This window comes from Dendropsophus ebraccatus, chromosome 4 (assembly GCF_027789765.1).
Source record: "Dendropsophus ebraccatus isolate aDenEbr1 chromosome 4, aDenEbr1.pat, whole genome shotgun sequence".
NCBI lineage: Eukaryota > Metazoa > Chordata > Amphibia > Anura > Hylidae > Dendropsophus > Dendropsophus ebraccatus.
In genome coordinates this window covers 106,098,827-106,120,569 of record NC_091457.1, presented here as the reverse complement: position 1 = coordinate 106,120,569, position 21,743 = coordinate 106,098,827, and the positions used below count along the sequence as shown (strand labels likewise).

Sequence of the window (21,743 nt, the reverse complement as noted above, 5' to 3'; positions counted from 1 at the left end):
TGATCACTTGACATGAAATGACCCGGGTACAATTCCATTATATTCCAGTGTAGAACACTATCCCTTCCAATATACTCTGACAACTAGATATGAGTATAATACACTTGTATTATCCTTTATACAGGGAACACTACAATACTCAACATGATCCAACCACTGACCATGACCTTAATGAAATTCAATTATATTTCATACACAGAACACCACACTTTCCAATATACCCTGACCATTGGACATGTATATCACACACTTTTGCTATACACAGGAAATTCCACAACCATCAACATGGTTAAGCTGTGGAATATTGCCATAATACAATTCTTTTGCACACCATAACCAGTTGTATACACTGCCCAATATAACCACAATGCATATTTCTGTTAAGCCTAATACATAAAACACTACAAACCCAAACATGACCCGACCATTGGACCATAAATCAATCCTATTATACTCTATATATAGAACAGTACACCTCTTGTGATAACCTGGCCACTGGATATCATAATACAGCTGAACTCTCTATATATAGAACTCTATACCTCCCTATATGAGCCCACTCTGGACAAGCTGGCAGTCCCTCTACCTGGTCCAGTAATATATATACTAAATAGGTTGCAGATCCTCAGTTTTGTAGTTGTGGCTCCTTTATTTACATGGCGCTCATTGCTCCTATCTTTTCTTCCTAATTATTTCGGTTTGATATACAGATGCTGGTGGAAAATCCCTGGATCCCAGAAGTGACTCTGTCTCCAAAATTTATCACCGCACGCAGACTGCAAATAATGATGAGGTTACTGCTCTGCATCTTGCCGGGTGCTTAGCTCTGCTACTTGATCACATACACATGGGCTGTCATTTTAGGGGCCAATCTTATAGGGAACAGAATTGACAGGGAGGCAGCTGTGCCTGGGCCAAACAATTGACTGAATGGCATGAATATCAAGTGATAAGATTCAGTATTGGGATAGAGCTGAATGAAACATGGCCTAGATTTATCAGTCTGCCCCAGACAAGGACTATCTCATTTACCCATGGCAGCCAATCACAGGTCACTTTTAATTTCACAGAGTGCTATAGTAAAGTAAAAAGTTCCACTGTGAACCACTAGTTCCCTTATCAAAGCACAATGTATATTATCGCCATACTACTGGGAAGATTGGACAGTGTATGGAATAGATGGAATAGATTACATGAATTCATTTTAGTGGTGCTCAACTTGGTGGTATGACTTCCGCTATACAGAGCTGCCTCACACACAGTCTATTGTCCCAACCATCTGTCCCGAATTTCTGCTTCCAAGGCAGATTCACCAGGAAACTCATTTGGCGCCTCCCATGTGGCGTTTTTTTCTCCATGGAGTCCATTGCTCTGTGTATCTTTCATTCACAGACTAGATGCAGTTATTTAATACCTCTTTAGGCTAAGTTCACACAACGTAAATTTTCTATTAATCGTGCTGATTTGGAACAGTCAATGGAATCCCGGCCGGAGTGTATACTCATAGTATACACTCCAGCCGAGAGTCCTAGCAACCGCACGAAAAACTAACATGTCAGTTTTTTGTGGCTGCTATTTATTGAATAGCGGCCGCACAACACTGACAGCCCACACAATGGAAAGTGCGGCTCTGGCCGCAGTTTCCATTGTGTGCTATGGTGAATTGGGATGCAGGCGCACATGGATGCACCCGCATCTTAATTTAGCACAAATAAAGTTCATCCAGCCGGTACTGCTGTACTGGCCACTATGATCTTCACTGACACCGGCCATTCTGTGACACAGTTCGGTCACAGCGCGGCCAGTGTTAAACAGCGTGTTAACCCGGCCTTATAGTGCACAAGGTATATATACATTATTTGCATGTGTATTTTTCTTATATGTTGGAGAAGTGGTGCATTCTATTACATACAAAACATTTGAAAAGGTGCTTTCAATACTGGACAACTAGCGGTTGCACAGCACATTTGTAGGTTAGATGTACTACCTGCTGCGCATTTGGAGGGATGTATAATATACTTAAAAAGTGTTATATGCTAGACATTCGAGAAGTTTATTATATGCTGGATAGTTGAGACACCTGAATGGTTTATTATATACTGGATAACTGAAGGAGCTATTATACTGTATGTGGGGTAGTTGAGGGGTGTATTATATGTTAGACTGTTGGGGGGGTGTATTATATGCTGGGCCACTGAAGCATGAATTATACTTTGGTGAGTTGTAGGTTTATTCTATGCTGGGCGGTTTACTTGTGAATTATATGTTAAGCAATACAAGTTAATGTATTATATACCAGACAGCTAAGGAGGTATAATATGCTGGAAGGTTAAAAATACAAAAAAGTACTACAAAAACATGGCCATTTTCTTTATTGTCTCCAGTTTAGGTGTGGTTTGCAATTAAGCTCCATTCACTTGAATGGAGCTAATCGTGTGTTTACACACAGAGAGATTTATCTGACAGATTATTGAAGCCAAAGCCAAGAATGGATTTTAAAAGAGGAGAAATCTCAGTCTTTCCTTTATGACCTGTTCCCTGTTTATAGTCTGTTCCTGGCTTTGGCTTCAAAAATCAGTCAGATAAATCATAAATCTCTCTGTGTAAACACACCTTAAAGGACAACTCCCACGATTTTTTTTTTTTGGCGTATTTAACACACATTACAAAGTTATATAACTTTGTAATGTGGTTAAATACCCGGTCTGGCCCCCTTCCCCCACTTTCGGACCCACGACCCCCCACCCCGGAAGTTAAAGAATGTATACATTACCTATTACGATCGTCACGGTCCTCTTCTCCCGGGCGGCATCTGGTGACGGGTGACGTCAGAGCTGGGGGGCGGTCTGGGTCTTCTTCCTCCTCGGCGTCTTCATAGAGAGTGAATTGGACGGAAAAGGCTGCTGGTGCACATGCGCACCAGCAGCCTTTTCATTGGCTGGAGCGCATCACATGGCTTCCAGCTTGCTCAGCCCTGATTGCAAGCGCACTGGCAGCCTTTTCCATCCCCAGGACCCGGAGGTCAGAGACATCGCTGGACGGCGGTGACGGTGAGGCGGACGGCGGGTGAATGGAGTAGCGATTGTCACCGGAGGAAGGTGAGTATGGTGTCTGTGTGTGTCTGTGTTTTCTTTTTTTTTTTGGGGGGGGGGGGGGTCCCGCCGGAGTTGTCCTTTAAATTGCAAAACCCCACCCAAACTGGAGACGAGTGGTGGTGTGGAAGAAAGTGGCCATGTTTTTGTAGCACTGGATACCCCTTTAAGGGGTGTATTATATGTTAATAAGTTAAGGGGTGTATTGTAAACCGGCCAGGTTAAACTGTATTATATGCCTGACGGCTGAGGAGTTTATTGTATGCTGGACATTTTGGGGTGATTTATATGTTGGACCATTTTAGGGTGTTGTAATGTTTGTTTAGGATATTGTAGTACCAGCTTATAGGGAGATAACACTGAGATTTATCGTGAACATATATTCTAGTAAAAAGCTAGCCCCAGAGGCAGAGGCAGGGGGCAAAAACACAGTCCACAGGGCAGGGGTACAGTCCAGTATGGGAAGATCTATAGCCTTGGGGATATAGTCCATGGGCAAGATCCACTTACTGGCCACAAGGGGCAGCAAAGCTCTGGGCCCCCCACCCGATGAGTATCCCTATAGAGATGTTGGCCACAGAAGAAACAATGTACCAACAGCATTTCCATTATATCAAGAGGGTGCTGTCCACAGCTTCAGCCTTACTAGCTCTACCTGGAGGATTCTTTAGGCAATGGTGTTTCCAATATGCTGAGCAGATGCACTGATCCCCAAGATACACATGCAACTCCCCCCATATCCCTAGCCCATGTTTTTTTTTTTTTACATTCTCATGTTTATCACAAGCAAAGGAAAGTCCTTAAAGTGAATGTGTAACCTATATATATATTTTTTTCTGATTGTGCCACTATTCAGACTGCAGGCATGCTGCCTTGCCATGGTAATGTATGATGGAAACTTAAGAAGTCTATTATATGCTGAACAGTTGTAAAAACTGATTGTAACCCAGTTTTCCTAGAAACTGATGGAGCTAACAGAAAGGTTAACACACCCTGGGGGGTTTAGGATAAGCTTTATAAACCATAAGCTAAATAAAAGAACCTTGCTTGTATCCTCCACATACACATGCTCTCCATTCATATGAACAACAAATCAGCGAAACCATCTAACAATTAAGAGTTAAAGTCTGGGGAATAATCTTAGCATTAAAGATCTTCCTCCCTCACAAACTCAGCACTTAATAATCCCGAAGCCTTAGACATCCATTTCAGACAGCAATATCCTTGCAGGAGTGGTGCCTCACACACGGTCAGGATATACTTAACATCTCCGCTTCATGTCCAGTACAACCATTTGTGGCAATTATATTCATTTTCTGTTTCTTGATCCATAATATATGACATTTACCTCAATGTAAAGAAATCAGAATTGAACAAGGCATGTGCTCTGTCTTGAGACGGGAGATGGTGCGAGCCTAATAATACCAGGTTTATGCTCTGCTAAGGCTGTCAGGAGACGATTGCTTCACTCAACCACTCCAGGGATGGAAAAGAGAATTCTAGACAAGAAGCAGATTATTCCTAGCAATGAGAACACAAATTGTACTGGTCACATGTCCCTAAAGGATGTGTCCACCGATCAAAGCCATTTTAGAATTTACAGATGTATTTTAGAAACATAGAAGATTGTCGGCAGAAAAAGACCACTGGGTCCATCTAGTCTGCCCTTTTAGTATTTTCTTTCTTATTATCTTAGGATAGATCTATGTTTATCCCAGGCGTGTTTAAATTCTGTTATTGTGGATTTTCCAACCACCTCTGCTGGAAGTTTGTTCCAGGTATCTACTACTCTTTCAGTAAAATAATATTTTCTCACATTGCTTCTGATCTTTCCCCCAACTAACCTCTCACTGTGTCCTCTTGTTCTTGAGCTTAGGTTTTTTTTTTTACTAAAAACACTCCCCTCTTGAACCTTATTTAGTCCCTTAACATACTTAAAGGTTTCAATCATGTCCCCCCCTTTCCCTTTTTTTCTTCCAGACTATACAGATTCCTGATATGGTTTATGCCTCACACCCTCCACCATTTTTGTAGCCCGTCTTTGGACCCGTTCTATTTTATCAATGTCCTTTTTTAGATGAGGTCTCCAGAACTGGACACAGTATTCCAGATGTGGTCTCACCAGAGCTCTATACAGCGGGATCACAATCTCTCTCTTCCTACTGGTTATACCTCTAGCTATACACCCCAGCATACGATTTGCTTTCCCCACTGCCTGGTTGCACTGGTGACTCATTTTAAGGCTGTCTGATATCACTACCCCTAAATCCTTCTCTTCTGAAGTCTTTTCCAACACAGTACTGCCGATGTGATACTCGGATAGAGGATTCCTCCTCCCCAAGTGCATTATTTTACATTTGGAAACGTTGAACTTCAATTTCCACTGTTTTGACCACTTATCTAGCAAAGCTAAATAATTTTCCATATTACTGACACCTCCAGGAATATCCACCCTATTGCAGACTTTTGTGTCGTCAGCAAACAGACAAACTTTACCTATCAAACCTTCTCCTATGTCACTTACAAACATATTAAAAAGAATAGGACCCAGAACAGACCCTTGTGGCACACCACTTGTAACCAGTCTCTGCTCCGAATATACACCATTAACAACAACCCTCTGATATCTATCCTTCCAATTTTAAAGTGCTGCACCCACTATCCAGGGATTGCGTCCAATTTTAAAGTGCCGCACCCACTATTCTGCTGTGTACATACATTACTTATTCTGTGTTGATGCTGTAATATACTTCAGAGCTGCACTCACTCACTGATGGAGTCACTGGCCCAGATTTATTAACCTGTGTGTAAAACAAAAGCTGGTGTGATTTGCACTCATCAAGCTGAGCTGTGATTGGTTGTTATTTTTGTATCACATAGACTGATAAATCTGGAGCGCTGTGTATATACATTACATTGTAAAACATAGTATAGGGCTTTTTGAAGCCTGAGGGGGGAAAATAGATAGTTAGGTGTGTATCTTCAGTGGGGGTTGGGCCTGGTAGAGAGCCGGAGGGGTATTGAAATGGGGGTCCCTGTGACTGGGGTAAAAAATCAGAAGTACTAAATATATACTGTACGTGCCTTCTCACCATGGCGTATCCTGCATGTTTGTACTTGGGAAATATCTATGTTGTGGTGTTGAAATTTATATTTCTGGTGCCAAACTGAATGCAATATACAAACTGCATACAGACCCCAACCCGTCCCGCCTGGAATAACCACAAGACACTCAACTCCAATTTGCTGGGTGGAGATATGCCACAGCTTTTATTTGTAAACATCACTTTAACTTATCCAACGGGCACTCGGAGCCGAACATCCGTAACTGTAGCCCACGGTGCACCGACGGCAGACTCCCACCGTGCGTGTCCGTTCAGCTAAACACCAGATAATTTCCCCCAGCTGTGACTTCACATATACGCCCATTGTATCTGGAAACACAAAGTCTCACTAGTAACTTCGTAACAAAGCAGAGTATGGTATGTACTAATAGAACTTTTTTTTTTTTTCTAATAATGTTTTATAAAACACACATAGAAATAACCAAGGGAGGGAGGGCAAACAGTTCAAGGGGCTTCTGTGGACTGACTGGCACCCGGAAGCTCCACTAAATAGGTAGGCGCTTTCTCCCATCCCACTAGAGGCCTTATTGGTCGAAAAACCCGGGAAGCCCCGCCATAGGCCCACTTCTAAAAAGGAGGGGAGAGGAGGCAGTAACATTTTAACCCCTTCCAGGCGGCCAGATCTAGCTTAACCCCTTCTCTACCGGTGCCGCATACAGTCAGAGCGCACTTCCCTTATGCAGACAGATGCACTACACATCCAGCCCTCTCTGCATGTGTATATTGCATTTTTTTATGTATATCAGCTTGGGTTTCTGTGCAGTTAGGCAACATGGCACAAGGAAATTCTGGCCTTGTGCGCCATGCTTGTTAGGAAGGTAGAGCTGTAGGTTTGAGCTGATTGGTGTAAGCGTGAGCATGTGATCATTTGCGGGTGAATTTCTATGCTGACATAAAACAGGAGAGGCACCAGCTAAAATACTGTTCTGGGTTTACTATGCTGGAAAAAGAGAGCATGGGGGTGTAATACTGAGAGAAAGGCCTGCTGGAGCACCAGACATAACAGCAGGCATAGGTGGGCTGTGAGAGGCGAAGAATAAGAAGCTATAAGCTGCTGGGGGTGACTGGCCTGGACCTGACTCTCCACAAGAGAGCTCCTGGTCAGAAGGCCGCTGGGTCAGAGGCAGTAGAGTGAGATGGGAAGTACAGTAGGATCTGAAAGTGTGTCTACCCTTGAAGGAAGAGAAAGAGTTGGGAGCCCTGCTGACGAGGGTCCTGAGATCGACTTCTTGTGGTGGGGACCGTGGTCTCAAATGTCAGATACATTAGCCAGATTTATTTATCAGCCCAAAACCAAAACTGTCTGGTTTTCTCCATAGCAACCAATCACAGCTACCATCTCACCCTGTGTAATTGAGGGTGTGGGCCGTTGTGCAATCACTCATGGACCCTTTGCTTCACTAATACAAACCCGTTGTGGGTAACACTACGCCGCCCCTTCTACACCCCTCATTTAAGGCCTGTGGGATAAAATTACCCCAAAGGGCTAGGTGGCGATTTAGAGAAGGCCTATTGAGACCTAGTGATTCCAGTTGATGGAAAAAGGCTACTAGACATTATACTGGCAATAAACTACTTGTCAGTCAGATGCCATAGATGGCATCCTATAATGGGATATTTGACTTATACATCACTCTGCCTCCCTGATGGAAGTACAATGCACTCTGGACACAAGCACAGGTGCATTGGCAAAGGTGGAGTGATGACCCTACGCAGGATGACAACTATGGAAGGGAGCATACACTGTATACAAGGGTGGGGGACAAAGCTACATAACCCAGTGTGTCTATGCAGGAGAGGCATTGTATATCAGTAGGTAACTGATACAGTGTTGTTCCAAAATCAACTGAAAGGTGACCATCCCCAGCATGTGTAAGAATTACCAAGTATGGACCTGTGGGAAGTAACACAGACCCGAAAGAAACCCTCCTGGCAGAGACAGGGACCCGAAGCTGATTGCATACTGTTAAAGAGACTCTGTCTGTAGGTTTATGCTGGGCTATTTAAGGGTAGCAACTAGAGACAGAGACACTGAACAGAATGATGTATTACTTACAGTGGTCTGTGCAGATGATTCAGCGATATTCTCCTGAATAACATGAACAATAAGTAGTCCTCTGCATTTTTTGTGTGAGCTCAGAAGTGCCCGATATTCATGAGCACCAGCAAACTCTGCCCATCAGCTGTTGGTTAGCAGTTATCTGTCCATGCTGTGTATAGGCAGTCAACTGTCAATCAGCAGCTGGAGGGTGGGGGAAATAGTGTGAAAGAATCCCATTCTCCTGCATATTAGGAAAACGGCTGAACAGAATGATGTAAATAATACATCATATTTATGCCACTAGTTTATGCTGCCCTCATTTAACGTAGAATAAATGTATTTACAGATTCCCTTTAAATATTGTAATACTCGTGTTAATGTTGTACTTTTACAAATGTTCAACCATCAAGATTGATGTGCCACTGTACAGTATGGGAAGAAGTGAAAAGAGGAGACAGATAAATCTGTGTTCTGAGTACGACCTTTGGCCTGCAGAGAAGCATTATAGCATTATAGCATTACCAATGTATAGTAAATGTCAAATCAATGAATTGGGACCACCAAGCTTACGGTTTCAGTTCTTACCAAAAGATAAAAGTAAATAAATATGTTGTTCTGTTTATCTATCTGTGTTTTGCCTTCATTTAAAGGGAAAAAAAGAGAGCACAACCTTATAACGTAACAGTACAATGGTACAGATCCCAAGTTACAAACGGTATCATATTCCAGAGCTGCACTCACTATTTTGCTGCATGTTTATAAGGGATGCCAACTGGGTTTCCCTGCAAAACTGGTATAACTTATATAATTATATTAGTCTTTATTGCTTAACAATGAGGTCCAAAAAAATAAAAATAAATCTTTGCTTGGTGGTGGCAATCACTCAAAGATACAGAAGAGACCTGCTAAACTCACACCTATGGTTCTCCAGCAGTGTCTCACTGGAGCTGGGGACTGCGTTATACATCACTGGTCCAAGTCAGGTTGTGTCCTGGAGTGAGTGACTACCTCCTACCCTTAGCATGTCCTGTCTGGGAGGTACTTAAAGGGCTGCACTAGCCTCTCCACATTGGCAGGCCCAGTGCTTTCTCTTGGCTGAAAAGTCATTACCTGCCATAGAACTACCTGTTGTAAACGAGAGTAGTGACCTGGTAAAGCAGGCGCAGCCCACATTCTTGCCGATCATTTCACCTTACAGTACAGCAACACAGTAGTATTAGGGTGCATTTGGATATGGTAAAATATTACCCTCATACATCATGCTGCACATCCATGGCAATTCTACAGCAAAATGCATTTGTTCCATGTGAATTTTGCACTGGCTGGAACCAAATCCCCCCTTGTACATTTCCACAACAGAATGAGTATGCTGTATATATATAACCACATGGTATGCACCCTATACATAAATCTTGGGTATGTTACTCCCAAACCTTGTCAGAACTCACAAAAAGTAATGCATGTAATGCAAGCCTACCTAACATAGTTATAAAGATTTAGAAGCCAAAATCAGGACATTTACGCCCAACCCAAAGCAGATGGCAAATGCCCCTTTTGGGCAGTGCATATACAAATCCTGCCCCTTTCCATTCCTTTTCATGTGATTGTCACAGCTAAATCAAGAAGAAACAAGTATGACATCATAATATAACAACCTTGAGATCTATCTGTACAGTTTCACCTCAGGGTTTTCAATTTATTACAATGAAAGGTAAATCTTGTCAGACTTACACTTGTGAAAAAGAGACAACTAGTTCAACTAGTCACAATCTGTAGTGCAAACCATATACATTATAATTTAAGAACAGCCTCCAGTATAGGTATATTGTGTCTACAAACTGGTTATCTTAGGGCGCTTGGATTGACGTTTATAAAACATCACATAGGGAGAATAGTATGTTCTAGAAGTTTGGGGCATAGCACTACCCTCGTACTAATCTTCCAGTCTTTACATGGTTAATATATTCAATGTCACATAATACTGTAATGTCTTAGGAATTCCACATCCTCATCTGGACAACACAGAAAGAATATAGGAAGATTACATCAACATTTCCACCACTGGGTGCGGAGAACAGAGGGACAGCAACACAATAGCAGTCCGACATTGCATCATGACAGGATGATATATACATACTGCAAAGTAATCGCAAAAAATCAAGGTCTATGTGATATCCACATTTGACACCATGTTACAGGTCACATATAGCATTATACATTATAATACTGACTCACAGTTATTAACGCAGAAAGCTGCAACAACCAGGAACGTTGCCTGTGATGCACAGCTATTTGACCTGTTCAATGTGCTGTCCCTGGTGCTGAATACAGAACTGAAGGCGTAACAAACAATAAAGATTCTGAACTTTCTGTACTGATAACTTTTAACCACAAGAGATATTGCAAATCAGATTGCGGCAATCAGCATCTACTACTCTTTCAGTAAAGTAATACTGTCTCATGTTGCTTCTGAAATTCCCCCAACTAACCTCTGATTGTTTCTTATTAAACTTCCCTTCTAAACCTTATTTAGGCCTTTAACATTTTAGGCTATGTGCCCACTACGTGAGAGACCGGACGTTCCGTGACTCGGCCGAGCCGCTCACTTCATTGTGTGAACTGACAGGTCTTTCTGGGGCTGCAATACTACGTGTATAAGCTCCAGCCGGGATCCCATAGCATATAAGGCAGTGTTCCACACCGTACAAAGTATGGCCGTTGTTGCTGATGACAACAACAGCCGTACTTTTACGTAGTGTGAACATAGCCTTAAAAGTGTTTAATCATGTCCCCCCTTTCCCTCCTTTCCTCCAAACTACACAGACTTGGTTCCTAAAGGAGTTATCCAGGATGAGAAAAACACAGCTACTATCTTGTAAAAACAGTATCACACCTGCCTTCAGGTTGTGTGGAGTATTGCAACTTAACTCCATTCACTTTAATGAAACTGAGCTGTAGAATCACACCCAAACTAAGTGGTGCTGTTTCTGGAAGAAAGTGGCTATGTTTTCTTTTTCCTGGAAATTCCGGGATTTTTAAGTATTTCCTAAATAGTTTTATGCTTGGGACCATCCACCATTTTTGTGGTCGGTCTTTGGACCTGTTCTATTTTATCAATATCTGTTTGTAGGTGAGGTCACCAGAACTGGACACAGTATTCCAAACGTGGTCTCACTAGAGCTGTGTACAGTGGGATTACAATCTCCCTCCTACTGGTTATACAGTACCTCTAGCTATACATCCCAGCATAGGATTAGCTTTCTTTTTCTGTACTGGTGACTCATTTTGAGGCTGCCATACATGGCTACCCCTAAATCCTTCTCTTTTGAAGTCTTCACTATCACAGAACTGCTGATATCATACTTGGATAGAGGATTCCTTCTCCCTAACTGCATTGTCCTACATTTGGAAACATTGACTTAGACGTATTGCTGTGTCTGTGGAAGAATTCTGCCTAAAATGTGGCACACAGAACCTTTCTCCACATTTATCATGCATTTTAGTGCAATTGAGCATGACCTTAAGGGTATAAACCCACACACCGTATATGCAGCAGATATGCAACAAATACGCAGCAGATTTGTTGGTACAGATTTGATGCTGTGTTCAGTTATTTAGATCTAATCTGCTGCGATTTTGCTGCGATTTTGCTGCGAGTTTGCTGCGTATCGCAGCAGTAAATACGCTGCATATACGGTGTGTGGGTTTATACCCTAACTCCGCATCAAACTTCTGTAATCAAACTAATAGTTGGTCTAAACTGAGAGTACAGTTTTTAGATAATATAGATTTATCAAACAGCCTGCACTGCATTGATAAAGACCTGTCTGCACCATTAGACCGGAGGCAGAGGGTAATCCCTCTCTTTCTCTCTCTATCTATTCATATATAAGCTTTTTATTAGGAGTCCATGGCTTTTGATTCTCATTGATGCTGCACTGCTTCCCCACGCACCACATCACCTGGTTCATCCACATCTTCATCTCAATAGAATCTCTTACTTGAGGATCCATTTCCTACATTGATAAATCTGGCCCAGTTTACGAGTGCCTACTCTAAGTTTGCACATAAAAGGTTTTAGTACATCTGGGCCATTGAACTGCATTTTCCACGGTTTTGAAAGCACTCACTATTCTCCTGGTAGAGTCACTGGGGCAGATTTAATATTAATAAGTGTGTTTTAGACACTTTTGTGTCTCACTCAACGGGGGAAAAGGGCATGTCCCACTGGACCTGACTCCAACATCTAATGGATTTTATAATGCTCTTATGTACCGTATAGATAACAGATTTATCTCTCGATATCAGAAACATAGAAACATAGAAGATTGTCGGCCAAAAAAATAGACAACCTGGTCCATCTTGTCTGCCCTTTAATACGTAATGTCTTCAGATTGTTCCAAAATTCATGTCTAGCAGAAGAATCAACATCACATTACTATGGTACTTAGGTACACACAGTCATGTGACATCTTAGCTCCGCCCATGTTTGGTAAAGGGGCACTGGGAATGATTATTATCCTAGCTATTAAAACAAGTAATAGGGCATCTATGCGTCTCCGTTCCATAATTTTTAAAACTGATCATTATTAGTCTTATACAACATGGCACATCAATAGAACTTTAGAATTGTCTGACCCTTTCCTTTGCTATTCAGTGAATAGCAGCTGCAGAAAACCCTATCAGTTCACACAATGAAGGGAGGGGCTCTGGCGCTAAAGCTCATCCGGCCGATACTGCAGTACTGGCCGGGATGATCTTTTCTGAGACTGGCCGTCCTGTGACCCGGCCGGGTCACGGAACGGCCAGTCTCATACTACGTGTGACCATAGCCTTACAGTGTACTAAAAGGTCTGAAAATCTATTACAGAAAAAAAAATATTTAGGTTCACATTACTATTTGGTATATATCAGAAAAATTGTGCAAGCCGTAAACAAGCTTTTGTCAGTCGAGTAGGCAACCTACAAATTTGAGCTGCAATACCCAACAACACACATGTCCAAGTGTGGAAGAAACCAGCTCTGTTTTTCGTATCCTGAAAAACCCCTTTAATTTTGTTATTCATGGCAAAGATGAGCACCAGACGAATCCTTCCCAGCAGCACATAACTCATGTAGAAGCACGGTAGCAAAATCATTGCAACCATTTGATCTCAGCACGTCTTCATGATCACAATGGCCGGCCCATCACACTACACATCATCTCACCAACCTTATATTATCTTTACAAGAGCTAATTATTGTCAGAACATCTGGAGAACATCAGAGCAGCCTCATCCCAGTAAAGCATCACAAATCCCACATTATCCTATTAAGACCCCCACACCTGGACTGCAGCACGTTTTAGCGGCTGCTTCGTTGCGAAGGAGCTTGTATCACGGGTCTATCTAACATCGGCCTTTTCTTCTCCATCCTGTATTGCGTTCTCATCTCCTTGTCTTTTTTTCTTCTTTATCCTTTCATCATGCCTCTATCCATTACCACTCTCCCTCCTCCCTCTCTCCCTCTCTAAAGATTAAGGAGCCGTGTGTTTGCTTCTGCAGACGTTTCATGTTTTTTCTTGAAAAAAAAAAAAAAATCTTCTGGTTTGAGCTGTGAATTTATTGCGATTTCTGATGAAGGCAGATTGGCTGGATTATTCCGCGGAGGAGCAGGGCCCAAAGTTAGAGACATGGATGTAACTGGGCAAACTTGTGTTAAATACCTATGACAGATGAGATCTTCCGACTCTCGAACGACACATTAGGCCTCCAGAACCTAGGGATAGAAGTGAAACCTATATCCAGAATAACCCCCAGAGATATCTGCAGCATATGGAGGCAGAAGCAGCAAAATCTATATTTACACTATGCATTAAGCCCGTGGCGGACCCCAAAGCTACACACAACAGATAGGGCCAGCAAAACAAATTTCCCGTTACTTTGAGACTACCGATGAGCTAAACAGTTTTGCCTGATTTTTTCTCTGTTTGTCGCTGATTCAGGAATCTTGAGGAGAGTTGTTAAATGACAAGCCGGGCGGGCAGTGCAGTGCAGTCTGCTCTAACCAGTGTTTTTAACTATTTCATCTGAGCATTGTATTTCTAGGCCACAGAAGCTGTCATTCTGAGATTTGTATAAATATCACTATTGAGCACAGTAACAAAAGACATTACAATATCATCATTTGATGACATCAGCTGCAATGGTGTGTCTATTACATGACTTGTATCTTCCTTTATATACAGTTAAAGTTTAAATAAGCACCATGAACCTAGTGCACCAGTAACTCTTTCTCCCCCCATGTGCCAGCTATAGCAATGTACTGTGTAAATATCCCCTCAGCATAGTGCAGCCTGTTCAGTCCAGTGCAATTTGTACCAGCACTATGTCATAGCAGAGCACAGAGAAGTATGTGCTGTGATTGTAAGAAGTAAGGGAAAGGGAGTCCTGTGTACTACTGGCAAACAGCCCAGGCAGTGGCAGACAAACCGCATGTGCAGGCAATGCAGCTGCACTGGGGCCCAGAAGGGGAGAGGGGCCTGCTGCCCATTCAGTTTTTACCCTTTCAGCATCCCTAGAAGCTGCGACCGGAAAGCTTCTAGGGATGCACTACTGCTGTAATGTTCAGCACGCTCACTGCAGGGTGAGTGGGCTTAACATCAGTAACAGAACAGAGCAGCAGCACCCGTCAGCATCCTGCTGCTCTCTTCATTGTCATAGGCTATGGAAACTTTGTGCCCGCAGTCTATGAGCAGCCAGGAACGAAATTTCATATCTTTGAGCCTGCTGGAGGGTCCGTCCCGCGGCTGACAAACTAGAAGCTAGAAAATGGAGAAGAGCTGCTCCCTGCCTGGAATAGTTTATTTTTTATGTTGGAGCACAAGGGGGGGGGGGGGGGGGGGGCAGGGCAGGGGGCAATATTACTGGGGGGGAAGTCACAACAGGGGTTTTTATACTATGGGGGGCTGTATACAGCAGGGACATTACTACTATGGGGGGTGGTCACAACAGGGGGCATTATTTCTAAGGGGGCTGTACACAGTAGAGGTCATTATTACTATTGGGGTCACAACAGGGGGCTTTATTATTATTGGGAGGTGGTTACACAACAGGGGTTCACAACAGGGGGACTTTATTACTATGTGGGGTCACAACAGGGGACTTTATTACTATGGGGTGATCACAACAGGGGGCATTATTACTATATGGGGACACAGGAAGGGGAATTATTACTATATAGGGGGTACAGCAGGGGACATTACTATATGGGAGGTCATAGAAGGGGACCTTATTACTATATGGGGGCAACCCACATACCTATTCACTAAATTGCGCATGACACCAAACTGTGGAAATACTACTGCATGGGACCCTATAAGTAGTAAAAAAGGGAAGGAAGTTGAAGGAAAAGTGCGGAGCCTAAGATGTTTATCTGGCAGGTTCGGAAGAGATGAATTATAGCAGAAAGAAATCATCATGGAGACCTGAGCCGGATGGAGAGAAAAAGGGAAAGTGACGCCTCAGATCAGAGAAGACATCACCTGTGAGTCTTATATTTTGGTAGAGGTGTCCCGAAGTGGAAAAGTTTGGTGGGAGACAATGGGGGTGGGGGGAATGCCACATTCTTTGTGCAGTCTGTGTCCGCCCCTGAGCCCAGCTCTCGCCTTGCCCCTAAAATAAAAAAAATGAAAAATAGCTATGCACCAAGGAGGGGTCCTCAGGGGATCAATAACAGCTTTGGGAACACTGAAATCCCCTCATCATCACTGAAAGGTTAATGTAACAAGCTCATTCATTTTTATTTCTTTTGCGTTTAATGGTAGCCTTGCTACCTGCCAAAAGGGGGATCTTTGTGCAAATGCAAGCCCCTGATAATCTCACAGTCATAGATCTTCAGTTGCAACTTCAAACTCTAGAAACCAAAAATACTTTCTCCTTTCTTTTACCTGTCCTGCTTTTCCTTGCAAATGGGCCCCAGGCCCTATTTTGAAAGCCACTAGGGGGCAGCAGTGATTATAAAAACAACACTGCACGGTATTGCTGATCAATACCTACTGCAGAACTCTGTGATCACTACTACTCTGCAGTGTTTTGACTCCTACTAGCGTCCACTATGCCCAATACTATCCATCCTGATCAGTTTAATGAGCCTTTGGTATAGCAAAGCACCTCAAGTCTCCCAGCACAGAGGTCCAATGAGCCACTGATATTAAAGAGAAAAGTAAAGATTTTCCCGCTAGATGATTTTCTATGCACAGTATCTGCTGACAGTATGAGGCACCAGGCAAGTGAAAACATTGTTTACTAATACAGTATACGGTGTATGTCCTTTTCTTTCAATTTTGTACAATTTGTGCGAGAATCGAACATTCATTTTCTTATTGTAAATTGTTTGAAGTTATGACTACCATTGTTTTGCTACAGCTTATGTCAAGGAGGTACCCAGAAGTCAGTAAGGGCCCCATAGTAAGATTTAAAACAGGGTGCCACTTTAGTGATTGGGTCACCAGTGATGCCCCGTACATTGCACAATAAGAACAACCCTTCTTTCAACCCTTTGCAGTATATAAGGTAGACCTGATGCCAAAGAGTAATAGTGTCCTATTCATAGCACTGGTCTCTACTTATGTGACCTTTGGGCTCCATTAGACATCAGGACCTCTGTGTGACTCCCTATCGCTATGCCCTAGAATGATTCTAAGGCCAGTCCCCCTATATGTTGCAGCAACTGTGAAAAGTTTATCCATTTAAATGGCTGGGCACTTGATCTGCGCCTCTCCATATCTACAAACCTCGTAGAAGTTGCGGGGGCTTCTCTTTGATTGTTTCACTTCCAAATCCTACATCAGAAAGCAGATGAATTCTATGCCCCATGGATTCCAGGCAGTTGCCCTCTAAGCCAGTGTAAGCTTTTTGTAGCTCTTAGTTTCCTTCTTACACAAGCTATGGTGAATGGGTTCAGTAAAAGCAGCTGCATTGTGCAGCACGGCAGCATAGTCCAGGGTGGTGCAGAGACGCCTCTCACAAGCAGCTGCTCCAGTGTTCCCGGGTGAACTCCTCGACCATGTTTGGCCTCTTTGCAATCAGTGATCCTTATTCAAGAGAAGAGGACGAAACAAATGCTTGATTAAATGGACAGGACCACAAGGCACCATGGGTGCAGATCCTGTAACAGACTATTGTGCGGGAAACTCTCGCTCTTCTACCTCTTCTTTGCAGAATGATATCGCAATTCCCTGAAACCTCCGGCCGCCATCTCCAGGGACACAATGCTGTTAAACTTGCTAACAAGCCCTTAGCCCCTGGGAAAATAAGACCTGTAAAATGGTCGGCTAAGAGAGAGAGCATGATCCACATGTGCGGCTGACACTTTCTGCTGGAAAGACAGTCGGAGACCGGTGATTGGTTGCTTCTGCTATTGGCATTGGTGAAAGTCAAGGGAGGAGGATGGTGGAGGCTGTGTCCATTTTGAAGGCTTCCAGCTGTCTCCCTTGATACATTTCAGTAGGATTCCAGATTATTTATTGGGGAGCGTCCTCAGGGACGATTCTGTGTCATTATCCTGTTAGGGTAGTGTTACCTCCCGCGGTTTACTGTGTTATTGGCTTGTAATGGAACGGAGGATCCGAACTCAGTGTCTCTCTGTCTCTTGTTAGGGATTTGTGACTGGCTTCATTACCTTGTTACCTTGTATTGGATCAGTCCCCTGTTAGCTTGTAATGGAACGGTAAGGATTGTATCCTGCACTTTCTACACTGCGGCCTGGGTTGTATAATAACATTACCCGGGGGGAAGCAGACATGCAGAGCAGGAGCGTGTTCCATTTCACCTGCAAATCCCCAGCCCAGACTTACAGTAGTGAAGACAAAATAATAAATGATCCTGTATAAATGCCTTGTCTTGGCCTGTCTAATCCCCCTCTCTGAATCCTGCCCTCCAGCCCTTGCTCTCTTCCCTTATCTAGTGCTGCTGTAGAACATGTCACCGCTCTGACCCATACATGGCTGAACACATTCCACCAAATTGTGGAGGATAATAGGAGGGGATTCTCTGGGAATTACATATTACACATTGTAAATTCAATCCTCGCTTCTTGATGAATGGAAACAGAGCAGAAGGATAGCTACCCCCCTCCATTACATCTATATACCCTCCGCACCTGCAGCATGTCATAAACCTGTACTTTATATCGCAACATCACCTTATTATAGCAGAGATAGAGTAATATTATGTCAGGGTGAAATTAATAGCTGGCACAAGGGGCTGCAGGGGGCACAGGGGGAGTGGAGGGAATGAGTGGGCTACAGTTAGTGTGATGCATGTAGGTGACATACTGTACTGAGTAGAAGACATTGTGGGTATAAGATCATGGATATGAAATATTAGAATTGCAGTACTGGAGTCCAGGATTTGAATCCCGCCAAGGGCCACATCTGCATGTTCTTGTGGGTTTTCATGCATACATCAGAAACTGACTATGACTATGACCCAGAGTCTGAGATGGGGAGATTGTGAGTTCATGGGGACAATAATAATGGGAGTGATACATTGTGTGAAATAGGATTAGATTATGAGCCCCTGGGAATAAGGACCTGTATCCAATAGCAATAACACACTGTGAAATCTATAAACTGGGGAATAGAAATAGATCTGTGATCAGGAGACAGTGTATACCTATCAGCTTCCTAAATTCAGGCCCAGTCACTCTAATGCAATACATGAAAAGCTTTGCCCCTAAGAAGTATAGGTGAAACTGGTATACAGTGGTTGTAGGTAGAGAGGGAGTGGGTACACTTATCCCTGTTCTAGTGGGGGTACACTGATTACTGTTCTAGTGGGGGTACACCGATTTCTGTCATATTGGGGTACACTGATTACTGTTCTAGTGGGGGTACACCGATTTCTGTCATATTGGGGTACACTGATTCCAGTTATAGTGGGGGTACACTGATTTCTATTATAGAGGGGGTACACTTATTCCTGTTATAGTGGGGGTACACTGATTTCTTTTATAGTGAGGGTACATTGATTTTTGTTATAGTGGGGGTACACTGATTTCTGTTATAGTGAGGGTACACTGATTTCTGTTATAGAGGGGGTACACTGATTTCTGTTATTGGGGGGTACACTGATTTCTGTTATTGGGGGGTACACTGATTTCTATTATAGAGGGGGTACACTTATTCCTGTTATAGTGGGGGTACACTGATTTCTGTTATTGTGGGGGTACACTGATTTCTGTTATAGAGGGGGTACACTGATTTCTGTTATTGTGGGGGTACAAGGATTTCTGTTATAGAGGGGGTACACTTATTCCTGTTATTGTAGGGGTACACTGATTTCTATTATAGAGGGGGTACACTTATTCCTGTTATAGTGGGGGTACACTGATTCCTATTATAGTGAGGGTACACTGATTTCTGTTATAGTGAGGGTACACTGATTCCTATTATAGTGGGGGTACACTGATTCATATTATAGTGGGGGTACACTGATTCCTGTTATTTTGAGGGTACACTGATTTCCGTTATAGTGGGGGTACACTGATTTCTGTTATAGTGGGTGTACACTGATTCCTGTTATAGTGAGGGTACACTGATTCCTATTATAGTGGGGGTCCACTGATTCCTGTTACTGTGGGGGTACACTGATTGCTGTTATTGTGGGGGTACACTGATTCCTGTTACTGTGGGGGTACACTGATTGCTGTTATTGTGGGGGTACACTGATTCCTGTTATAGCGGGGGTACACTGATTCCTGTTATAGCGGGGGTACACTGATTCCTGTTATAGCGGGGGTACACTGATTTCTATTATTGTGGGGGTACACTGATTCCTGTTATAGTGGAGGTACACTGATTTCTGTTATTGTGGGTGTACACTGATTCCTGTTATTGTGAGGGTACACTGACTTCTGTTATAGTGGGGGTGAAATAATTCCAATAATATTGGGGGTACACTAATTCCTTTTATAAAGGAGGTACACTGATCCACATATAGCTAGGTTATACCAATTCCTGTTATTGGGAAGTGAAATGATTCAGATTATATTGGGGATACATTGATTTCTGTCATAGTGGGGGCTGAATAATTCCAACTATAGAGGTAGTAGAATGATTCAGATTTTGGCAGGGGTACACTGATACCAATTGCAGTGGGGTACACTGGCTTCATTTTTGTTATGGCGGGTATACTGATTCCACTTATAATGGATATACATTAGTTCTAGTTATATTGGGGATGTACACCATGGTGGGGATACAGTAATTCCAACTGTAGTTGGTATACGCTGATTCCAGTTATTGTGGAAATACACTTATTCTAGTTGTAGTCAGTGTATAAGTTATACTGTAGTGTGAGTATACTGATACCAGTTATCTTAGAGGTACAGTGGGGTTACTGGGATTCTAGTCCTGGAGTGCTTCCATTTATAATTGGGGTACAGTGCTCTCAGTAACAGTGGGTGTTAAATGATTCCAGTAACAGTGGGTCTTGAATGATTCCAGTAACAGTGGGTCTTAAATGGTACCAGTAATAGTAGGGCTGCAGTAATTAGTGTAAATTACGTATAATTATTACAGTTATAATAGGGATACACTCATTTCAGTTAATCTAAATTAGAAGCCAGCCAGTACAGAACCTCCTTTTTTAATCTAAATTAAAGCAACCTGTTTGGGCAGCACGTCATATTACACAGGTAATTACTGGTGGATACTGGTTCCACTATGTTAGGGGCACAGACGTAGCTTTCATCACGCTCAGACAGGGCCAGTTGGTCACAGCAGGAGTGACTAAATGACAATCAGTAGCAATAAGTCGATGCAAAACTCTTCAGATAACAAGCAGCGTAGGCTCAGCCCAATCAATCAATGTCTGCTAGATCAAATTGTATCCAGGCTACCCCAGATAGTTCTAGGCAATACCCTATTACTTCCCATTATTTTGTCATCTTGCTGATAGGCCCTGGTAAGGATCCTGGCTACAATGCATCACTATATGTGACATTTACCAACATAAGACACATGTATTATATATCACAAGGTAAAATCCAGAACAGGAGCCCTTCTGTAAAGAAGCAACAGATCACCTCAAAGAAATATAGAGTGCTAGCTCTGTGGGCTACACTATAGCATTATATAAGACCTTCTCATGGGGTAACATTTTACCTTTGGTTATCCTAAATCACACAATGACATTTTATGTATGTAGATGATTCTGTATGTAGGAGATCCCATAACAGATCTTGTGGATCTTAGGCAAACAGACTGCCGATTTCTGCTGTAGAACAACAGATCTACACATTACTAGCATCATCACATGTATATTAGCGGTTCATAATGTAATTATAGCTATAGGTAACAGAATATATTTGCAGTAAACATCAAAGTGCTTTCATTTTATTATAACCCATACAATAAACCCCCACCCAAAATTAGACCACACCCCCACAATACACACCCTACTAATGCTTTACACCCCCAACACTGCAACAGGCATCTCTGCT

The 21,743-nt window shown here is 42.8% G+C and overlaps 1 protein-coding gene across 5 annotated transcripts in view; it reads right to left on the bottom strand.

Moving 5' to 3' along the window:
- Positions 1–21,743, bottom strand: part of LOC138788593 (contactin-4-like) — a 177,077-nt gene that overhangs the window by 63,108 nt on the left and 92,226 nt on the right. For 2 of the 5 annotated variants that reach the window (XM_069966629.1, XM_069966624.1), the window contains exon 1: positions 8,274–8,417. The exons of the other annotated variants lie outside the window; for them this stretch is intronic. The gene's annotated coding sequence lies outside the window, so the exon portion shown is untranslated. Of the gene's footprint in view, positions 1–8,273; positions 8,418–21,743 lie in introns of those variants that run through there. 5 annotated transcript variants of the gene reach the window in all.